General features: G+C 44.0%; 2 non-coding genes across 2 annotated transcripts; both read right to left on the bottom strand.

Moving 5' to 3' along the window:
* Positions 1-775: 775 nt before the first annotated feature.
* Positions 776-847, bottom strand: TRNAT-UGU (transfer RNA threonine (anticodon UGU)). The gene has a single exon. It is a non-coding gene; the product is annotated as a tRNA-Thr (tRNA).
* A 318-nt stretch (positions 848-1,165) lies between these two features.
* TRNAT-UGU (transfer RNA threonine (anticodon UGU)) lies at positions 1,166-1,237 on the bottom strand. The gene has a single exon. It is a non-coding gene; the product is annotated as a tRNA-Thr (tRNA).
* Between the last annotated feature and the right edge of the window lie 20,504 nt (positions 1,238-21,741).

Raw genomic sequence — 21,741 nt, 5'->3', positions numbered from 1 at the left:
AGGTAGGGGTTTCTTGACTATACCAATAACATCTTTATTTCCTTTACCCCCAATAAGGACTAGACCGAAGACCATCAGAAAACATGGGTCTCCTCAATACAACAAGGACCTCGAAATTTCCTCTAGTTAACATTCGTAGAGAACTCGAGAAGCTTGTACACCTAACTTTGTTAATAGTTGCCCCCATTGAGGATGGATCTCGAGACCTTCAATTTAGAAGGCTGATGCTCTACCACTAAGCTATAAAGGCACGGGTTGCAAAAAAATGGGTCTCTTCAATACAATAAGTATCTTCAAATTTTCTTTAGTTTACATTCATAGAGAACTGCAGAAGTTTGACCCCATTGAGGATTGATCTCAAGACCTTCAATTTACAAAACTGATGCTTTACTACTGAGCTATAAAGGCATGGGTTTCAAAAAACCTATGGGTCTCTTCAATACAATAAGTATCCCCAAATTTACTTTAGTTCATATTCGTAGAGAACTCCAGAATCTGGTATGCGTAACTTTATTGATATTTGCCCCCATTGAGGATTGAACTAAAGACCTTCAGTTTACAAGATTGATACGCTACCACTGAGCTATAAAGACATGGATTTCATAACTATAACAACATTCCCCACATTAAGGATTGGACCGAAGACCATCCGATTACAAGATTGACGTTCTACCACTGAGCGATAAAAACATGGGTCTCTTCAGTACAACAAGGAACTCCAAATTTACTTTAGTAGAGACCTCCAGAAGTTGATATGCCTAACGTTATTGATATTTGCCCCCATTGAGGATTGAACTCAAGACCTTCAATTTACAAGACTGACGCTCTACCACTGAGCTATAAAGACATGGGTTTCTTAACTATAACAAGAATATCTTACTTTAGTATACCCCCAGTAAGGACTAGATAGAAGACCATAGAAAACATGGGTGTTTTCAATACGAGAACGACAGAAGTTGGTATGCCTAACTTTATTAATATTTTCCCCCAATGAGGTTTGATGTCAAGACTATCAATTTACAAGACTGATACTCTACCACTTAGCTATAAACGTATGGGTTCCAAAAAGCATCGGTCTCTTCAATACAACAAGGACCTCCACATGTTCTTTAGTTTACATTCGTAGAGAACTCCAAAAGTTGGTACGCTTAACATTATTAATATTTGCCCTCATTGAGGATTGAACTCAAGACCTTCAGTTTACAAGACTGATGCTCTACCACTGAGCTATAAAGGCATGGGTTTTTAAACCATAACAAGATTATTTTAATTTACTATAACCCCCATTAACGAGTAGACCGAAAACCATTAGAAAACATTGGTCTCTTCAATGCAAGAAGGACCTCCAAATTTTGTTTTGTTTACATTCGTAGAGAACTCAGAAAGTGGGTAGACTAAAATTTATTGATATTTGCCACCATTGAGGATTGAACTCAAGACCTTCAGTTTACAAGACTGGTGCTCCACCACTTAGTTATAAAGGCATGGGTTTCTTAACTATAACTAGAATCTTATTTTATTTGATCACCATTAAGGACTAGACCGAAGACCATCATTTTTCAAGATTGATGCTTTACCACTAATTATAAAAACATGGGTCTCTTCCATAGATTGATCCATGCGTGAAATTCGTAGTATTCGACATCCATAAAATTCGTAAAATTCGAGAATGACCCCAAGAATATTATAGAACCATTCGTTTATTTATTTATTATTAATTTTTTTTTTTTACATATTATATATATAAATATTACTAGTCTAAGGTCCCTTTTAAATGTCAAGATAGTAAAAAGTGGGGAATTAATTAACTTATTATTTATTTATTTATTAAAAATAAAACAAATACTTTTAAGTTTTTCATCTATTATAAGAGTATTATTAGTGAGAGGTCCCCTTTTTAATGTGAGATAATAATATAAAATTTTATGAGAACCTTTTCTTTACATATTCTATTTATTTTACATATATTTTATTTATTTATTGTTTTATTAAAAAATAAAATATTTCCATTTAAGTTTTATATATATTATAAAAATATTATTAGTGCGAGTTCCCATTTTTAATATGAGATAAAAATAGGAAATTTATGGGAACCGTTTGTTTATTATTTCATTAAAAAATAAAACAAATATATTTAAGTTTTATATATATTATAAAAATATTATTAGTATGAGGTGCCTTTTAATGATAGATAAAAATATCAAATTTTGTGGGAGAGTAAAAAGTATGGAATTAATGAACCTTTTATTTATTATGTATTATTTATTATTATTTTATATTTATTAATAATAAAAAAATGCTTTTAAATTTTAAGTTTTCTATCTATTATATAAAAATATTATTTAGTTTAAGTCTCCTTTTTAATGTGAAGTTAAATATCCCCTATTTAATGTGAAAGTCTTTTTGTTATATGATATATATATTAGAAACTAAAAAGTATGAACTCTTTTTTTTTTTTTGTTTTTTAAACGAATATGTTTTCATCCATTCTTTTGCGTATTCGTATGAATTCGTATGGAAACCCTCACGAATGCGAATATGTCAATCTATGGTCTCTTCAATATAGCAAGTACCTCCAAATTTACTCTAGTTTAGATTCGTAGAGAAGTTCAAAAGCTGGTACATGTAACTTTATTGATATTTGCCCCCATTGAGGATTGAACTTAAGACGTTCAATTTACAAGACTGATACTCTACCACTGAGCTGACATGGGATTCTTAACTATAACTAGAACTTTACCCACATTAAGGATTGGACCGAAGACCATCGGTTTACAAGATTGACGCTCTACCACTGAGCGATAAAAACATGGGTCTGTTCAATATAACAAGGACCTGGAAATTTACTTTAGCAGAGAACTCTAGAAGTTGGTACGCCTAACTTCATTGATATTTGCCCCTATACTCAAGACCATCAGTTTACAAGACTAATGCTCTACCACTGAGTTATAAAGGCATGGGTTTCTTGACAATAACAAGAACATGTTAATTTCCTTTATCCCCATTAAGAACTATACCAAAAACCATCAAATAATATGGGTCTCTTCAATACAACAATGACCTCCAAATTTTCTTTTGTTTACATTCGTAAAGAACTCCAGAAGATGATATTGTTAATCCCCATTGAGGATTGAACTCAAGACCTTCAGTTTGCAAGACTGATGCTCTACCCCCGCTCTACCACTCAGCTATAAAGGTAGTCTTTCTAATTATTTCTAATTATTTCTCAGCTATAAAGGTGATATGTCTCCCTCTTCTAATTCTGCCATTGTATAACGAGGTTCCGCAAGGGTCATAACTCCACAAGCATTCTGCAGGAAATAACCACAAGTCTTCATACCGATAACCGAAAAGAAACTATCTTCGATCTTATGATTTAACCAAGCTACACAACTGGTAGGACAAAACGTGTGATAGTTGCAAGTTTCACATTCAAAAGCAGTAGTTTTGGAAGTTCTCATGAAAACCTTTTCTTCAAATATATATATATATATATATATATATATATGCAGAGATTTTAAAATCTCAATTTTAAATTATTGTAAAATCTCGTAGATCCGGCTTGGGGAGCTAAAGGTTTTAACCCATTCGTTTCAGGAGGAATAGCTTCGCACCACATAACTGTGGGAGTCCTAGGTATATTAGCCGGTCTATTTCACCTTAGTGTTGCCCCCCCCACAATGATTGTATAAAGCTCTTTGTATGGGAAATATCAAAACTGTAATATCTAGTAGTATCGTTGTAGTCTTTTTCGCCGCCTTCGTAGTTTCTGGAACCATGTGGTACGGTTTTGCCGCCACTCCAATCAAGTTGTTTGGCCCTACGCGTTACCATAATTATAACAAGGACGTCTTAATTTTCTTTACCCCTATTAAGGACTAGATTGAAGCTCTACATTGAGCTATAAAAATGTGTCTCTTCAATACAACAAGGACCTCCAAATTTTCTTTAGCTTACATTCGTAAAGAAGTCTAGAAGCTGGTACACCTAACTTTATTGATATTTGTCCCCATTGAGGATTGAACTCAAGACCTTCACTTTATAAGATTAATGCTTTACCATTGAGCTATAAAGGCATGGGTTTCTTAATTATGACAAGAATATCTTCATTTACTTTACCCCCATTAAGGACTGGACTGAAGACCATCAGTTTACAAGATTGATGCTCTACCTCAGTTTACAATAATGGTGAACTCGAGACTTTTCAATGGTAGGACAACTCCGCATGCTCGTACAAGTACCTCAATCGATATTCCCCCCTATTTAGTATTGAACATTTGAATTGTAAAAAACCACAAACGTTCCTATGCATATCGTCGTTGATATTCACCCCCTTTGTGGATTGAAGGCAAGACCTTTATTACAAGATTTACACTCTACCACTAAGTTATAAAGGCTCATACAAGAGTGTTTTTTTTTCCAAAAAAATGCTACCCATTAGTTAGGAAGAAATACAAGAGGTATCATATGTACAAGGGCCAAGCCTCACATAGAGCACCATGGCTTCGATTAACTGTAAAAATGTGAAGCCTAGAGTGATCCTTCTATACTCTAGGGACAATGGGGGGATGTCGCATAGGGGGGAGTCTATCGAATACGGGTGTATAATGGACGTATTCACATTGTCCCATTGGATACACTAGGTTTAGGCTATTTCTATAAATAGTGAAAAGGGCAGTTGCCATAAGTTAGTATTTAAACTGACTTTTGTAACCTAGTGTTAAGGTTGTTCATTTTGTATATTGTGCCATTGTAACTTTAGGAGAGGATAATACAAATTCCCTCGTGCTTGTGCCTACTCTATTGTCACTCTTCCTTTGTTCCATTCTTGACTTTGTTTCATGTTTCTATTGCCTATTGTTATCAATTTGTTTCCTTGTACAACCTTTGAAGATCTTCCATTAGAAGAGTGTTGAGATTGTTCCGCATCTGATGGCTGGTTCAATCAGAGTCCTCGGTGGGAAGAGCCATTTTGTAGGGAGATAGCACTATTGTATATTGACGCGTTGCAATCGCAACATCAACATTCCACTCCATTTCAAAATGAAAGTTGCTCGTGACGCGTTTTGCCTTGAATATCTTCATATGGCCCACAAAGAAGGCAATGATCTCAAAGTTCCATGATTACCTCTGCCGGCAGGATGGGCTTCCCTTGGAAGATCCTGCGGCCACGGTGCTTCCATATCTGCCATGTTGTTAGACTTACAAGTATGGTCCACAATGAATTTAGCTCTATTGACTTTGTTTGTGACCAGGAAGGATAATCGGTCATCCTACTAGTTCCTCGTGTTGGGGACAAGGCCGTCAATGCGGAAGTGCAAGCAACATTCGTGATGAAGAAGATCCTATGTATGCACGAGCAAGATAGACACAGAGGGAGAGAGAGAGAGAGAGACAACGTTGTCGTGAAGAATTTTGGCCAGAGGCGGAAACCGGGAAACATTGGCTACATCGGCGGGGTGCGGCGTGTGTACACACCCGTGTACATTTAGTGTGAATATCGAGGGCGCCTTTATGGTGCCGAAGAGTAGTCAAGTCGGGACAGACGATCCCATGTAAGTCGGGATTTGTCCCACATTATAACGCATCCCTTTCCTTGTTCTATAAAAGGAAGGGAACACCCTTTGTGTAAGGGTTGCCCATTTTGCATTAGAGGGTATACCGTTAGGTTTAGAGTTAGTTTCTTCTTCTTCTTCTTCTTCTCCCCCTTCGTGTCTTGCTTAGGGTTTGCTTTGGCGGCCTCCTGTGCAAGGCCCCGCTCGGCGCGACGAGCCGAGAGCTCGCCGACGGCGGCTTGGCAGCAGACGACTACTGTAACCTACCTCAGCCCGGCTTGAAGCCGGGAATGTATTCTTCTTTATATATATATATATATACGTTTGCGTCTGTCTGTGTATATTCGCGTCTTCGATTGGCGTCGGGTGCTTCCCCTTTCCTGCCTTTCCTGTACATAAGGGTGTGTGCGTGTGTGTGCGTGAGTCGGTGTTAATCTCTCTCTCTCTCTCTCTCTCTCTCTGTCTCCCCCTTCGGTTGCTTCCGGTGTGCTTCTGAGATGCCCCAGAAACAGTGAAGCACGACTTCCTACGCTCCGTCACTCCCTGGTCCAAGACCCCCGTGGTCCTGCCTTTCTCCACGCACGCGCGTAACAACGCGACATCTTTGGTGAACCCGACGTGAAAGGCGGCAAGGGAGGATGGAGTCGGAAGACGACGACCTTGTGGAGATGGTGGCCGAAGTGGTGTTGGAGTCGGCACGAGTGGTGATGAGGCGAGAAGCAGCGCAACAAGCGGTTGAGCGAGTGGTCAAAAGAGTCGGTCGTTTCAACGGGGACAAAGTCCCATCTTACTTGGAAGCCTACAACGCGGAAACGGAGGAGCGTGGCGTAGACGAGGCGTTGTGGCTGGAGTTCTTCTGTCGGGTTGTGGCTGTCCGGATGCATGCGGAAATAAAGGAGCTCTGTGAGGCTCATAGTTCGTGGGAGGCCTTCAAAGAGGCGCTCCCGAAGGCTTACGGAGGACTGGTCGAAGGTCGGAAGGGTGTGCCAACGGCTAGACAACGAGCGAGCCGAGAAGGCTAAGAGGAAGGTACGCGACGGCGTGCCATCACAGCGGGAAGAGGCCGAACGGCAAAGAGAGTCGGCAAGGGTCGGCGTTGGGGCCAGGATAGCGGAGGCGTACGCAGCTCTCGAGGCGATGCTCGAGGAAGAGGAAAGACGGAGGCCGCAAGCCGAGACTGAGGAGACGGACCTGCCCCATGCAGCGGCGGAAGATCGGTACGACGGTACGATGGGAGAGGGTGTGGAATGAAACGCCCTCTCGACTTGTGGAGATAGAACGGCCAAGGACGAGGCCGAGATACAGATCGCGGAACCGGATAGTTGGGACCAACGGTTTCGGGCGTGTCAGTCCGAAACCCCGGTCATTGGAGAAGCGAGCCAAGACGGGCTTTGCGAGATCGCTAAGAAGACGACCGCCGACCACGAAGAGTCGGTGGCTATGGACAAGGGCGAAAAACGGACGAGTGATTCTTTGTGTCTTCCCACACTTGCTTCTGAGACGATGACAGTCGGGCCCGAGTGCCCACGTGAGTCCCAAGCGGAGGAAGGCGGCGGCGAAAGGCCAAGAATCACCGGCGAGACGATACGGGGAAGGAGCGGACGAAAGCCCACGGAACCGATTCCGGAGAACTCGGCATTCGGGCCCGTATGCCCATGTAAGACCGAGGAGATGGATGGCGGTACCGAGGGGTCCTGGCACGATGCCAACGAAGACGGATGGGAAACGGCCTGTGAGGAGGCCGAGGACGGACGCGGCACGAGGAGATCCGCATTCCGATACGGGTGGAGCGTGATCAGGTCGTGGGTTGTTCGAGCGGGGCCGGATTCGGCATAAAGGTGCCGATACGGGAGAGGGTGCGGGACGAGCCGCCCTCTTTTACATGGGGAGAAAGACCGACCGGGCGAAGGTCGAGATTTGGAAAGAGAATGGAAGCTGGTCCTATGGGATTCCTTACACCGATCCGGCTGCAGGCCCGAGTGCCGGCGTGAGTCCTATAAGAGAGATCGGTGGAGATAGGAGAACGGGACCCGACAATACGGAGAAGGATGAACGGACCCGGACGAGAACCGGGCGGAGCGGACTCCCGGATGACCATTCCGGGAGGGAGGAAGAGAGCAGGCCTACGGAGAGGCCGAGGAGATGGTACGTCGGTACCACGGGAGAGGGTGTGGAACAAAACGCCCTCTCGGCATGCGGAAAGGGACGACCCGGGACAGGGTCAAGGAGGCGACGAACGCCCAAGGAGGATCCTTCACACCGGTTCTAGAGACTTCGGCAGTCGGCAACGCGGTCGACGTAAGACCAAGATACTGACGGTGGCGGCGAGGTGACGAAGGCTATGGGCGTAAGGAAGTTCGGTCCTACGGGATCCCCACACTTAACCAGAGACTCCGGCAGTTCGTCCAACGTGGCAACATGAGACCGAGAGAGAAGGTTGGTGGCTGCGGGAAACGGGACCCGACTACACGAAAGACACGAGGAGAGTCCGGGAGGAACTCAAACAAAAGACACCCGAATTTCGGCAAGCATAGACACGGAGTCCGGTCCTATGGGACCCTCACACCGATCCGGAGACCCGGCAGTTCGGCCAACGTGGCAACGTGGGACCTAGGGAGAAGGACAGTGGCGGCAGGGAACGGGACCCGGCAACACAAGGTTTCGGAAGGAGCCGATAGGGGCAAACACGGGGAGGTGTGTCGGGCCGGAAAGGCATACTTGGGACGGAATAAGAGTCTCGCAAGTGGCCATCGCGGGCCGGATCAAAGCGTGACTACGGGACAGTGTTCGGCACGGGCGGTGCCGAACGAAGGAAGAGAAAGACGGTAAAAGAGAGGTGCCGGGAACGGGGTGGCGAGTGCCTAGTGAACTGCACAGGGTCGGAGTCAAGGAATGGCAAGAGAGGCCGGAGGAGGATCCTCCACACTCGCTTCGTAGATCTCGGTAGCTCCGTCGAAGTAGCGAAGACTGACACGGGAAGCCCGGGGTGACAAGTTGGTGGGGCGAGGGGATGACGGCAAGCGGAAGATTCAGGACCTATTGCAGCAGCACAAAGACGGGAAGGGCCAAGCGGGCTACTACGGGGTGTTCCTCGGATGCAAAGGACACCAGTACGCAGGTAAGCGGCGATGCGCGATCAGGCCGAAAAGGGATCTTCCACGCTATTCCGGAGACCATGGCAGTTCGAGCCAACGCAACGATATAAGACCATGGAGAAGGAAGGTGGCGGCGAGAGGACGAGGGCAACGCGAAACGACATGGGACGGCAATCAGGACGACGCGAATGATCAACGAAGGCCAAGCATGCCGGTACGGGCGTTCCTCAAACGGAGGACATCGGGCATACGGCGGGAAGCGGGGCGTTCATACGGCCAAACAAGGGCCAATGGAAGTACGCGTACTACGGAGATCGCGACAGAGGGCCCATCGACGGGTCGAACGAGCCTACGGGGAGGTAAGCACGAAGGAAGAATCGAAGCCGACGGATCAAACCGGCAGCGAGCCGGGATGCGGATCACGGAAGACCGGTTTCTTGCCGGCCGAAATCTCTTACCCTTCAACCGGATTTGGCACGTACCGGTGGACGTGCAGTTAGGTGGGGGCGGATGTCGTGAAGAATTTCGGCCAGAGGCGGAAACCGGGAAACATTGGCTACATCAGCGGGGTGCGGCGTGTGTACGCACCTGTGTACATTTAGTGTGAATATCGAGGGCGCCTTTATGGCGCCGAAGAGTAGTCAAGTCGGGACAGACGATCCCATGTAAGTCGGGATTTGTCCCATATTATAACGCATCCCTTTCCTTGTTCTATAAAAGGAAGGGAACGCCCTTTGTGTAAGGGTTGCCCATTTTGCATTAGAGGGTATACCGTTAGGTTTAGAGTTAGTTTCTTCTTCTTCTTCTTCTTCTCTCCCTTCGTGTCCTGCTTAGGGTTTGCTTTGGCGGCCTCCTGTGCAAGACCCCGCTCGGCGCAACGAGCCGAGAGCTCCCCGAAGGCGGCTTGGCAGCAGACGACTACTGTAACCTACCTCAGCTCGGCTCGAAGCCGGGAATGTATTCTTCTTTATATATATATATACGTTTGCATCTGTCTGTGTATATTCGCGTCTTCGATTGGCGTCGAGTGCTTCCCCTTTCCTGCCTTTCCTGTACATAAGGGTGTGTGCGTGTGTGTGCGTGAGTCGGTGTTAATCTCTCTCTCTCTCTCTCTCTCTCTCTCTCTCCCCCTTCGGTTGCTTCCGGTGTGCTTCTGAGATGCCCCAGAAACAGTGAAGCATGACTTCCTACGCTCCGTCACTCCCTGGTCCAAGACCCCCGTGGTCCCGCCTTTCTCCACGCACCACGCACGTAACAACACGACAACGTATAAATTATATTTCAATAGCAACAGTTACAAAAAATAACAACCAACCTTTACTAAAGGTTACAAAGTCACTTTATATAGTGACTATCCTAGGGCAACTGCCCTTTATGCTATTTACAGAAATGACCCAAACTTGGGCTGTCCAAAGGGACAATGTGAATACGGCCATTATACACTCGTATTCGACACTCCCCCGTAATGGGCGTATACATGGGTTATCTAAAGAATTACAGGTATATATATACAAGGTTTATCGGACAGATCGGTTTTGTTAGAGTCGGCAAGATCCGAAGACAGAGGACCGAACTGGTCGGGTTGGAAGAGCTGAAGTCGATCCTCAGAGAACCGATGTCGATGGTCTGAAACCATCTTGTGCTGTGTGTTCGACTTTAATTGGACCGATTTTGCGTTATGCCTATCTGGTGCCGAAGGGACTGGAAATGATCCGCCGAAAGACACTTGGTCATTCCATCTGCGACATTATCGGTTGTGGATATCCTCTTGAGCCCGATTTTCCCTAAAATGATGCAGTCCCGAACGAAGTGATATCGAACGTCGATATGCTTAGAGGCGTTGTGGTGAACTAGATTTTTTGACAAGTCAACAACACCTTGACTGTCGTTGTAGACAACTGGAGCCGAATCGGAGTCGACCTGTCGAAACGTGTGCGCCAGCCGACCGAGCCATAGAGCTTCTTTTGCCGCGTCGAACGCAGCTACATATTCCACTTCGGTCGTTGAGGTGGCTGTGCACTCTTGAAGTTTTGACTTCCACGAGATTGCTCCATTGCCGAATTTGAAACAGTATCCAGTTGTTGATTTCCGACTGTGCACACAACTGACGAAGTCCGAGTCGGTGTAACCGACTACGCCTGAGGTTGAGTTCGGGCCGAAAAGAATGTCGTGGTCTTTTGTGCCAGCTAGATATCTGAACACATGCTTGACTGCGTTCCAGTGCGATCGGCCGGGGTTGTACATGAATCTCCTGACAACTCCTACGACGTGAGAAATATCAGGCCGTGTTGCGACCATCGCGTACATAAGGGAGCCGACTGCCGGTGCATACGATACCGACTTCATATCTTCCCCCTCCGGACCGGATGTCGGGCAGTCTCGCTGAGATAGCCGAAGGTTGATGGGGAGCGGGGTTGAAGCAGACTTGGCTGAGTGCATGTTGAAGCGTTCCAGGACACGTCTGATGTAGTCGGTTTGAGACAAGAAAAGTTGTCGTGTATTGCAATGCCGACTAATCTTCATACCAAGTATGTGTCTTGCCGGATCGAGGTCCTTCATGGCAAACTTCAACCGTAGTTTCCGAATGAGTTCGGTGAGCTCTCCGGCATGCCGACCGGAGAGAAGCATGTCGTCCACGTAGATGATGAGGAAGACGGGGGAGACCCGTCTTGAGCTGTTTTGGTGAAGAGACAATGGTCCTCATCGCTCTTTGAGAAGTCGATCAATTGGATGAAGTCGTCGAACTTCTTGTACCACTGTCGGGGTGTCTGTTTTAGGCCGTAGAGACTCTTCTTGAGTTGACAGACGAGATGTTCTTGGCCGGATGCCATAAAGCCTTTCGGTTGCTCCATATAGATTTCCTCCTGTAGGTCACCGTGGAGGAATGTCGTTTTGACATCTAGCCGAATCAGCTCCAAGTTGTCGGCGGGCGCGATGCCGAGCATGAAACAAAGGGTCTTCATTTTCACCACTGGTGAAAAGATTTCGTCGAAGTCGACACCATATTCTTGTCGAAATCCTTTTGCAACTAATCTAGCCTTGTACTTTGGGGTGGTCGAGTCGGACGTCTCTTTTAGTCGATAGACCCACTTACACGGAAGAGCACGTCGATTCTTCGGTAATTCGACCAAGTCCCAAGTCTTGTTTGCCCGAATGGAGTGCATTTCCGACTCCATCAACATATGCCATGTGGCTGAATCGGCAGATGCCGATGCTTCTTCGTAAGACGTCGGTTCGCGGACGTCGATAAAGAAAATTCCAGGAGAGTACTTCTCTAGAGGTTGCGACAGTCTCTCAAATCTGCGAGGTATGACTGGACTAGTCACACCGGGTGTCGATGTCGGATGGTCGGGAGTCGAGCCATTCGGCTGTGTCGAATCGGTGGATTCGGTGCGAGAGTTGTCGGTTACCCGTGAAACCAATCTCGTGTTGTGGGCTGGGCTGGCATGAAGGGTTGGCACTTTGGAAAATATTACCCTTTGGACTTCAATAGGCCTTTCGGCTGTTTTATGCATAGCCGACTCGTTGAACACGACATCCGAACTTCAGACGATTTGTCTGTGCTCGGGGTCCCAGAGTCGGTATCCGATCTCGCCGTCGGGTCCATATCCAAGAAAAACACATTTCCGTGACCTTGGTTCGAGTTTCCGGCGGTTGTCTTTCGGTATGAGAGCATACGCCTCGCAACCGAAGATCCTCAGTTTGTCCTAATTCGGCTTACTGCCGGTTCATATTTCTTGAGGTATTTGAAGTCCTAGAGGTCTACTTGGCGACATATTTATTATGTGTACTGCCGTAAGTAGAGCCTCCGCCCATAAGCCACCCGACAGTCCGGAGTGATGGAGCATGGATACTACGCATTCTTGAATCGTCTGATTCATGCGTTCAGCAATTCCGTTCTGCTCCGGACTATAGGGTGCCGTATAATCACGTCGAATGCCGCGTTCCCAGCAGAAGTTGACGAATTCTTCAAACTTGAATTCTCCTCCATTGTCGGTTCGGAGACATTTCAGTTTCCGACCAGTCTAATTTTTGACCATTGCAAGCCATTCGGAGAAGATCGAGAACACTCGATCTTTGGTTCTGATGGGATAAGCCCACACCTTCCGAGTCGAGTCGTCAATGAAACTGATGAAGTACGAAGCACCACCGAGAGACTGATGTGGCATCGGGCCACAGACGTCCGAGTGGACTAAATCAAGGGGGCTCAATTCTCTCGGTGCTGATGTCGGGTGTGATGTGGCTACTTGTTTGCGGTACTGGCAATGCTCGCAGAATTGGTGATTCGAGAAGGAGAGCTTGGGGATGTAATCGGCTCTGGATAAGTGCGTTATGCCGGCCTTGCTGAGGTGTCCAAGTCGTCCGTGCCATAAGGATGACACGGGGATATCAACCAAAAATAAGTCACCCTCTTTGAGTGTGAAATATAAAGGATACAAGGAATGAATGTACCTTTGGTCCTCGAGCAAGTAGGAGGTTCCCTTTGTGGAGTGTCCACCCTCCTGATGAAAATCCGGCACGGATGCCGGCTTCGTCAAGTTTTCCGACTGAGATCAAGGGTCTTGAAAGCTCAGGAATGTGTCAGACATTGTGTAGTATGAGTGTAGAGCCTCCTGGAAGATTGAGCTCTACGTTGCCAATTCCGATTATAGCACAGTGTTGCGAGTTTCCGACTCGAACTGAGTCGGAGTGCCGGTCCGAGTATTGCCGAAACTGAGATCGGTGAGGTGTCACATGATACGATGCGCCCGAGTCTAGGAGCCATGTGCTCGATTCGTTAGTCGTAAGCAGAACTTCTAATTCGACTGGGTTCTCTATGGACAGTATATTCGGGTCGGTCGTCAAAATTTCGGCTGAAGAGCCGACGTAGTTGACCTCCTCATGCCGGCTACTCTTCTGATCCGCTCTCTGAGCTTTATCGGTTTTTGCTTTGAGTGCCCTGTAGTCGGCTTTGATGTGTCCCGGTTTCTTGCAGTACTTGCAGATTCGGTTGTGTCGGGACTTGCTCCGGCTTCGATGATTGTTCGGCGGTCGGGAAGAACTTCTTCCCCAGTTGTTCGATCGGTCAGTCGAACCTTGTGAAGTTAAAACGTTGCCGGCCACAACCGGTTTCTCGTGTGCGGAATAATAGTCAATCTAATGAAAAAAAAAAACTGAATACAAAAACTGAGAATGACACAGATTTTAACGTGGAAACCCGAATTGGGAAAAAACCACGTGGAGTTCACAAACTCCAAAACAGAACACTATGAGAGAAAGGAATACAATCAGAGATCTCAGAGGCAACGACCTCGAGATCCTGCTTCGCCAACAAGCGGCTATGGAGCTCACACGCTTCCACTCACACTCGTTCACTCTCACAGTTACGGAGGCAACAACCTCGTCAACAGTAACTTTTCAATAACGCACTCTACTAACATGATTGCCCTAAGTGCTTATATACTTATGTAACCTTTCGACTATTTACAAGTTTAGCCTTCCGGGTTGCTCATCAACACGGTTCTTCTCAACTTCCCATCCGGAGGGACCTGTTTCCTAACACCTTGTACTACGTAAGCTTCATCTGCCGAGTCTTTGGCGAAAGACTTTCTCCAAGCTGCTTCAGTTAGGATTGCGCTCGTGACTTCGGAGTACTTAATGGCAGTTGCTAAAGCATTGCACAGAGGGGAGACTACTCATGAGTATCATTGCTCTGAATTCATCCTCAATTGTCGTCTCCTGAGATGAGATTTGGGAGCTTATGCTTTTGTACTCGTTGAGGTGTGCTTGAACCGAATCAGATTCTTTCATCTGCAAGTTGTAGAGGCGCCGGATGAGGTACATCTTCGTTGCGGCAACCTTCTTTTCATAAGTTTCCGACAGTGTTTTCCAAAGCATGATTGCACTGTGAAGTACACAGACTCCGACAAGTGCATCCAAATCGTGGTGCGGACGATTCTATCCAGCTTAGCCACGTGTTTGCCTTGTATGCTTCTGGAGGATTTTCATTCTCAATTGGGTCTATCTGACCCTTGACTATGAGATAGTCCTGCATTTGTTCCTTCTAGAAGTTAATGTTCGAACCGTCGAACCTCCTTAGACTCATCTCCGATGAGCCGAATGTTGATGCCATCTGCTCAGTGGGGTGCAGCCGGTCGGCTCACCCGATATCGTTCTAGTCGGTTTTGAACCCGAGTCGGTTTGGTTTCGGATACTTGTTGCTGAACTTGCTCGGAGTGACTCCGGTAACTTGAGGGCCAGAACCGGCTGGTGTTCCCGAATGTTGCCGAGTCGGAGTGAGCCCGGTTAGCTTCCGATTGTATGCCGAATACCGATTACGCGAAACCGATTGTTTGGACCAATTTTGCTTCGGATGACTGCAACGATGAGAGGGACGGATCTAACTAATCCTCTCGAATGTCGATCAGCCGAGTGAAGCACGAAGTGGTTGTTGCCGGGAGACCAATCTGCAGCGGGTAGTTACAGCAAGCGGGTGAATAGCGTCCGATGACCTATTCGGATGTTGTTTAATCAAATGAAGCACGATTGGGTCGGTTGTTGCTCAAGGAGCTCCCCTCAAGCGGTTACAATCACAGGAACAGAGTACAACCGACTTGCTTACTCCAATTTGTGATTTAACACAGTGAGATGCAAGCTCTTTGTCTTTTTATTCTCCCTTCTCTGTTCTTCAAAGAAAACGAAAACAGAATGTTGTGTTGTGTGACGACGGCCGACAACGGGTTGAAGAACCTCCAACGCTTTGATACCAAATGTTGGGGACAAGGCCGTCAATGCGGAAGTGCAAGTAACATTCGTGATGAAGAAGATCTTGTGTATGCACGAGCAAGATAGACACAGAGGTAGAGAGAGAGAGAGACACAATGTATAAATCATATTTCAATAGCAACAATTACAAAAGATAACAACCAACCTTTACTAAAGGTTACAAAGTCACTTTATATAGTGACTATCCTAGGGCAACTGCCCTTTATGCTATTTATAGAAATGACCCAAACTTGGGCTGTCCAAAGGGACAATGTGAATATGGCCATTATACACTCGTATTCGACAGAGCATCCATTAGGAAGCATCTCCAATCTTGAAGCGTGTGGATTCAAACCCGATCAAGCCTTCCACAAGCCATTCCCTTCCTTTCACTGAGCATAATGCAGTCCTCTTGTTTGAAGTTGAGGTTCTAGAAAAGCTCTTGCCGCTGCCATTATGCCTATGAGCATGGGTTGTTACACTCCAAGTGCCCTCTTAGACTATTCCATGCCACCATGAGTGAGTAGATGATTATGTTGTCCAATGCAAGTGGTCTCTTAGGTGAGTAGGTTGGGCTAAAAATCCATCATGTTGAGGGGTCCACGACCCACCGTTCTTGGGAGTCCATAGTGCAAAACGATTGTGAATAAAGCACCGTTATAAATGTTGATGATATGGTGGTGGGCAGCGGATGATGATGATGACCTATAGTAAGATGTGCAACAAACAACACATATATGAAATAGGAAGAGAGACAGAAAATGGATGCAGCTTCAGAGCTTCAATGGAAGTTCTTATTCTCTTTCTCTGTAACTCTTACACTCCGAGATCATCTTTACAATGTTCAGTTAGAGCTTATATACTCAATCCCTAGCTAGAGGACATGTTCACACTATGGATACAAAGTGGAAAGAGTCATCCTTTTATGCGAACAAACTCCCTCGTAAAAGGGTTACTCTTTCCTATGTATACAAATAATTGGGGTTACCTCGCTTGTGAACCTAGATTACAAGTCTAATCTATAGTTACAAGTATATATTCAAGACTGTCGTCATTCAGCCGAATCTGCATAAAGGTAAAGTCGGGATCTAGCCTTGTTGGGCTAGTTATCCAGATCGGCTTGTCTGAGTCGGTTGGATCCACTAGTTTGAGTTGGATTGTATCCGAATAAGCTTGTTCTCCTGCCTCCCACTTGCACTTGCTCATGTGCTCCTTGTTACGAAGGCACTACGGGTCTTTTGTGTGCACAATGGATCGTGATGTGCTAGATCGTTTAGTGCTCAAGATAGAAAGGGAGGGGCAAAGAGACTTACCTTTGCACAGTCCAAAAGCTTCTACTTCATTACACGCAGAGCTCCACTTGCTCTCGTCAGTTTTCTGTTTTTCTGTTCTTACTCTCTGCACTACTCTCACTCTTCTCTTACTACTTACTACTTTTTACATAAGTACATAAGTGACTTATATATGCAACTAATTAGCTGCCAGTAGCTAAATAGTTGTCAATATCTAAATGGTTGTGCATAGCTAAATAGTTGTTTCACCTTTATGTCCACTAGTAGCTAATTAGCTAATAGCTACTATAGCTTATTTCTAAATAAGCATCATATAGTTTTGTTGAGCTTGCTTCTCAACACTCCCCCTCAAAGTCAACTTATCCTTTCTTGGGATCATCTTCAATCTTCGTTTCTTCATGCTTTTCAACTACCATGCCGATGGCTATAACTCCCATCATGTCTCTAAATTGTGTATGTTTTTCTATGCTCAATCCCTTCATAAGAATATCAGCCACTTGCTGATTTGTACTTACATACAACAGATCCACTTCTCCATCAATCACTTTTTCTCTAACAAAGTGATAATGCACTTCAATGTGCTTTGTTCTTGCATGGAACACTGGGTTTTTTGCTAGTTGAATGTTGCTCATATTGTCACACCAAATTGTGACAACACCATCTATATATTCTCCCAAATCAGAAAGCAATCTTCTGATCCATATCTCTTTAGAGGTAGCTATTGCAGCTCCTCTATACTTAGCTTCAGTACTTGACAATGCAACAGTACTCCATGAAATAGTTGCACTTCCCAATGTAAACATATATCCACTTGTGAATCTTCTGTCAGTTTGGCTTCTAGCCCAATCAACATCTGTATATCCGTCCAACTTTATGTCCAGATCAGCCTTGTAAAATAGTCTATAGTTCTGAGTAGTTTTTATATACCTCAGAATTCTTCTTATGCAGTCCAAATGTGGCTTCGTTGGCTGTTGCATAAACTGGCTGATTAATCCAACAACATAACTCAAATAAGATCTTGTTATGGTCAAATATATGAGGCTGCCCACCATAGACTTGTACATGTTTACATCTTCTATTTTGGCTCCCAAATCAGCCCTCAATTTGCAGTTCTTATCTAGTGGTATACCAATAGGTTTGCATCCAAGCATACCATACTTCTTCTACATAGTTGTTGCATACTGTATTTGCAACATATATATACCACTCTTAAATCTTATCATCTCAATGCCAAGAAAGTATCTCAACTCTCCCAAATCCTTCATCTGAAATTGCATTTCCAGATTTTTCTTCAACTTAATTATCTCTTCCATAGAATCACCTCCAATGATTAGATCATCAACATATATCAAGATCACAACGATACACTCATTCATCCTTTTTACATACAATGAAGGACCAACCTTTGACATTTTGAAAGCAAATTTTTTCAGAGATTCTGAAAGTTCTTTATGCCATGCCATTGGTGCTTGTTTCAATCCATAGAGAGTCTTTTTCAGCTTACAAACATATTCTGGATGCTTCTTATCTTCAAAACCTGGTAGTTGACACATATACACTTCTTCTTCTAAGTTACCATGTAAAAAAGCATTTTTTACATCCATATGGTGCAAAACCCAGCTTTTGGCTGCACTCACAACAAGTAGTGTTCTGAAGGTTGCCATCTTTGCAACCGGTGAAAATGTTTCATCATAATCAATTCCTTGCATTTGGGCATATCCCTTTGCCACAAGTCTTGCTTTATGTCTATTAACATTTCCATTTGAATCATGCTTTGTCTTGTAGACCCATTTGCAACATACCACATTTTTTTCTTTTGGTAACTTTACCAAATCCCATGTTTTGTTTTCAACCAATGCATCTATTTCTTCTTGCATTGCATTCACCCATTTTTTCTCAGCTTTTGCTTCATCAAAGTTGTTTGGATCAGGGATTTGCACCACTTTAGACATGTATGCATAATGCATAGCCATATATGTGTCATAGCCAAATCTTTCAACAGTCTTTTTCTCTCTATCTGATCTTCTCAGCTTCTAATTTGCATACCCTTTTTGCTCCTCTAAATATCCAACAAAAATACATTTTTCAGCTTTTGGATCAAGCTTACTTCTCACCTCAGCAGGTACATGAACATAGGCAAGGCATCCAAACAGTCACTTTTAAGTGTCCTAAACTCAGCTTTCTGCCATAGAAACATTCTTCAGGAGTTACTTCATGTACTCCAGATGTTATACATCTATTTAGGATATAGTTTGTTGTGTTTACATCTTCTGCCTAGTAATACAATGGCATATTTTTTTCTGTCATCATGGCTCTTGCTATGTTCACTAGAGTTCTGTTTTTTCTCTCAGCAACTCCATTTTGCTATGGAGTATATCTACATGTAAACTGTCTCCATATCCCTTGATTACATAGAAAATGAGAAAACTCATTTGAGAAGTATTCTCCTCCATCAGATCTTAGGCATTTTATTCTAATTCCAACCTACTTTTCTACCATGCATTTAAACTTACGGAAACAATCAAATACTTCACTTTTTTCTTTCATGAAGTAAACCCATGTTTTCCTTGAGCAATCATCAATGAAAGTTACATAAAACTTACATCCACTAATTGATGCATTTTTTGTTGGTCCCCATACATCTGTATGTACCAAATCCAACAAATTTTGGCTTACATGTCTTTCGTGAGGGAAAGGCAACCTATTTTGCTTTCCATATTGACATGGTTCACATATTTTTCCCATCTCACAGTCTTCCAGCTTAGGCAGTCTAACCACTACATCTTTCCTCAACATATTTTTCAATGTTTGCATACTTATGTGACCGATTCTTTTATGCCACATTTCCACTTCTGAGATTACACTCATTCCTTCTGTAAACATGCCTGTAATCTTCCTAGGCATATCCACATCTAACACAAACATCCTTCCTTCTCATTTTCCTTTTGCAATGAGCTTTCCATTTTTCTCTATGAAGCATCCACTTTGCTTAAACTTAACCCGCATTCCTTGCTCTACTATCTGTCCAACAGAAATCAGATTTTTTGCAAGGTTTGGAACATGCATCACATTTAGCATATACTTTGTTTTTCCTTTTTCTTCCCACAATGGGATATCTCCAACATGCTCTATTTGGTGAGTAGTATTATCACCCGTCTGTACATAACCAGGAACCTCTGGTTCTCTTAGACTTTCAAACTAGTTTTTATGTCCTGCCATATGATTAGATGCCCTAGAATCTACATACCACATATAATCTTCATTACATCTCTGTGAACATTTAGTCACTACTGTTGTTTCATGTTGCATCACAAATGCACCATCTTTATCACAGTCTTCACTAGTTGAGGCATAATTATTTTTCTGTCTCTTCCCTCTTTTCTCATCATTTTGCTTTTTATAGCATTCAGCCTATGTGTGGCCTGGTTTTCCACAATACCAACAACCATCATCATTCAAATAGGTTTGCTTACCTCTGCCTCGATTGCTCCCCCTGCCTCTGATGTTGTTGCTTCCACTAATGGCTTGTTGTCCTCTTCCTTGATAATTATTGTTGGTTCTACCTGAACCAAATCTTCCATGACCTCTTCCTCGGCCTCTTCCAACACTATTGTAGAGGGCTTGCCCCTCATTCTCTGAGTTTCCTTTGTTTACATCATCCATTTGATATCTTTCTTCTACTACAAGCATTGAAACCAGATCTAGAAAACTTGGGATGTTATCCCTTGTGAGAATAGATGTTTTGAAGCTTTTATATTGAGGTCCTAAACCTCTTAAGCATATTTCCACCTTATCATCATCTTCTACCTTCACATTGATAGAAGCAACTGATTCACATATGCTCTTTATTTTCAGAGCATACTCATTTACTGACATCTTACCTTTTTCCAAGGTATTTAGCTCAGTCTTCAACTGAAGCTTTCTTGCCTTTGTATTCACTACAAACAGTTTTACTAAACTGTCCCAAGATTCTTTTGGAAGCATAGCATCTTGTATGTGTCCAAGCATCGAATCTGAGATGTTAAGTGACAACCAATGCAATACCTTTCTTGCCCCTTGGTTCCATTCCTTAAATTCTTTAACCTGTGCAGTAGATGCATTTTCTTCAGGGATCTCTGGAGCCTCTTCTAGGTGTCCTTGAATATAATCCCAGTATCCTTTCCCCATAAGGAAGTTTGTCATTCTGAATTTCCAAGTCGGGAAATTGTTTTTATCTAGTTTTTCTGTAACTATTTGGCTTGCATTCTCTACAACCATTTTCTCTTTCAATTAGGGTTAACTTCACAGAAAACTCTCTCTGATTCAGATCAGCAACCAGAAACAAACTTCTCAGATCTCTGTACTATTCCAATCTTCTTTATGAGCAACTCTGCTCTGATACCATGTTACGAAGGCACAACGGCTCTTCTGTGTGCACAACGGATCGTGATGTGCTAGATCGTTTAGTGCTCAAGACAGAAAGGGAGGGGGAAAGAGACTTACCTTTGCACAACCCAAAAGCTTCTACTTCATTACACGTACAGCTCAACTTGCTCTCATCAGTTTTTTGTTTTTCTGTTCTTACTCTCTGCACTACTCTCACTTCTCTCTTACTACTTACTACTTACTACTTTTTACATAAGTACATAAGTGACTTATATATGCAACTAATTAGCTGCCAGTTGCTAAATAGTTGTCAATATCTAAATAGTTGTGCATAGCTAAATAGTTGTTTCACCTTTATGTCCACTAGTAGCTAATTAGCTAATAGCTACTATAGCTTATTTCTGAATAAGCATCACATAGCTTTGTTGAGCTTGCTTCTCAACACTCCCCCTCAAGGTCAACTTATCCTTTCTTGGGATCATCTTCAATCTTCGTTTCTTCATGCTTTTCAACTACCATGCCGATGGTTATAACTCCCATCATGTCTCTAAACTGTGTATGTTTTTCCATGCTCAATCCCTTCATAAGAATATCAGCCACTTGCTGATTTGTACTTACATACAACAGATCCACTTCTCCATCAATCACTTTTTCTCTAACAAAGTGATAATGCACTTCAATGTGCTTTGT

This window comes from Azolla caroliniana, unplaced genomic scaffold (genome assembly GCF_043228905.1).
Source record: "Azolla caroliniana isolate FFs.n. ecotype wild unplaced genomic scaffold, voAzoCaro1.0.p SCAF_3, whole genome shotgun sequence".
In the NCBI taxonomy this organism is placed as follows: domain Eukaryota; kingdom Viridiplantae; phylum Streptophyta; class Polypodiopsida; order Salviniales; family Salviniaceae; genus Azolla; species Azolla caroliniana.
Note: the sequence above shows the minus strand (reverse complement) of the source record. Positions and strands in the feature narration are given on the sequence as shown.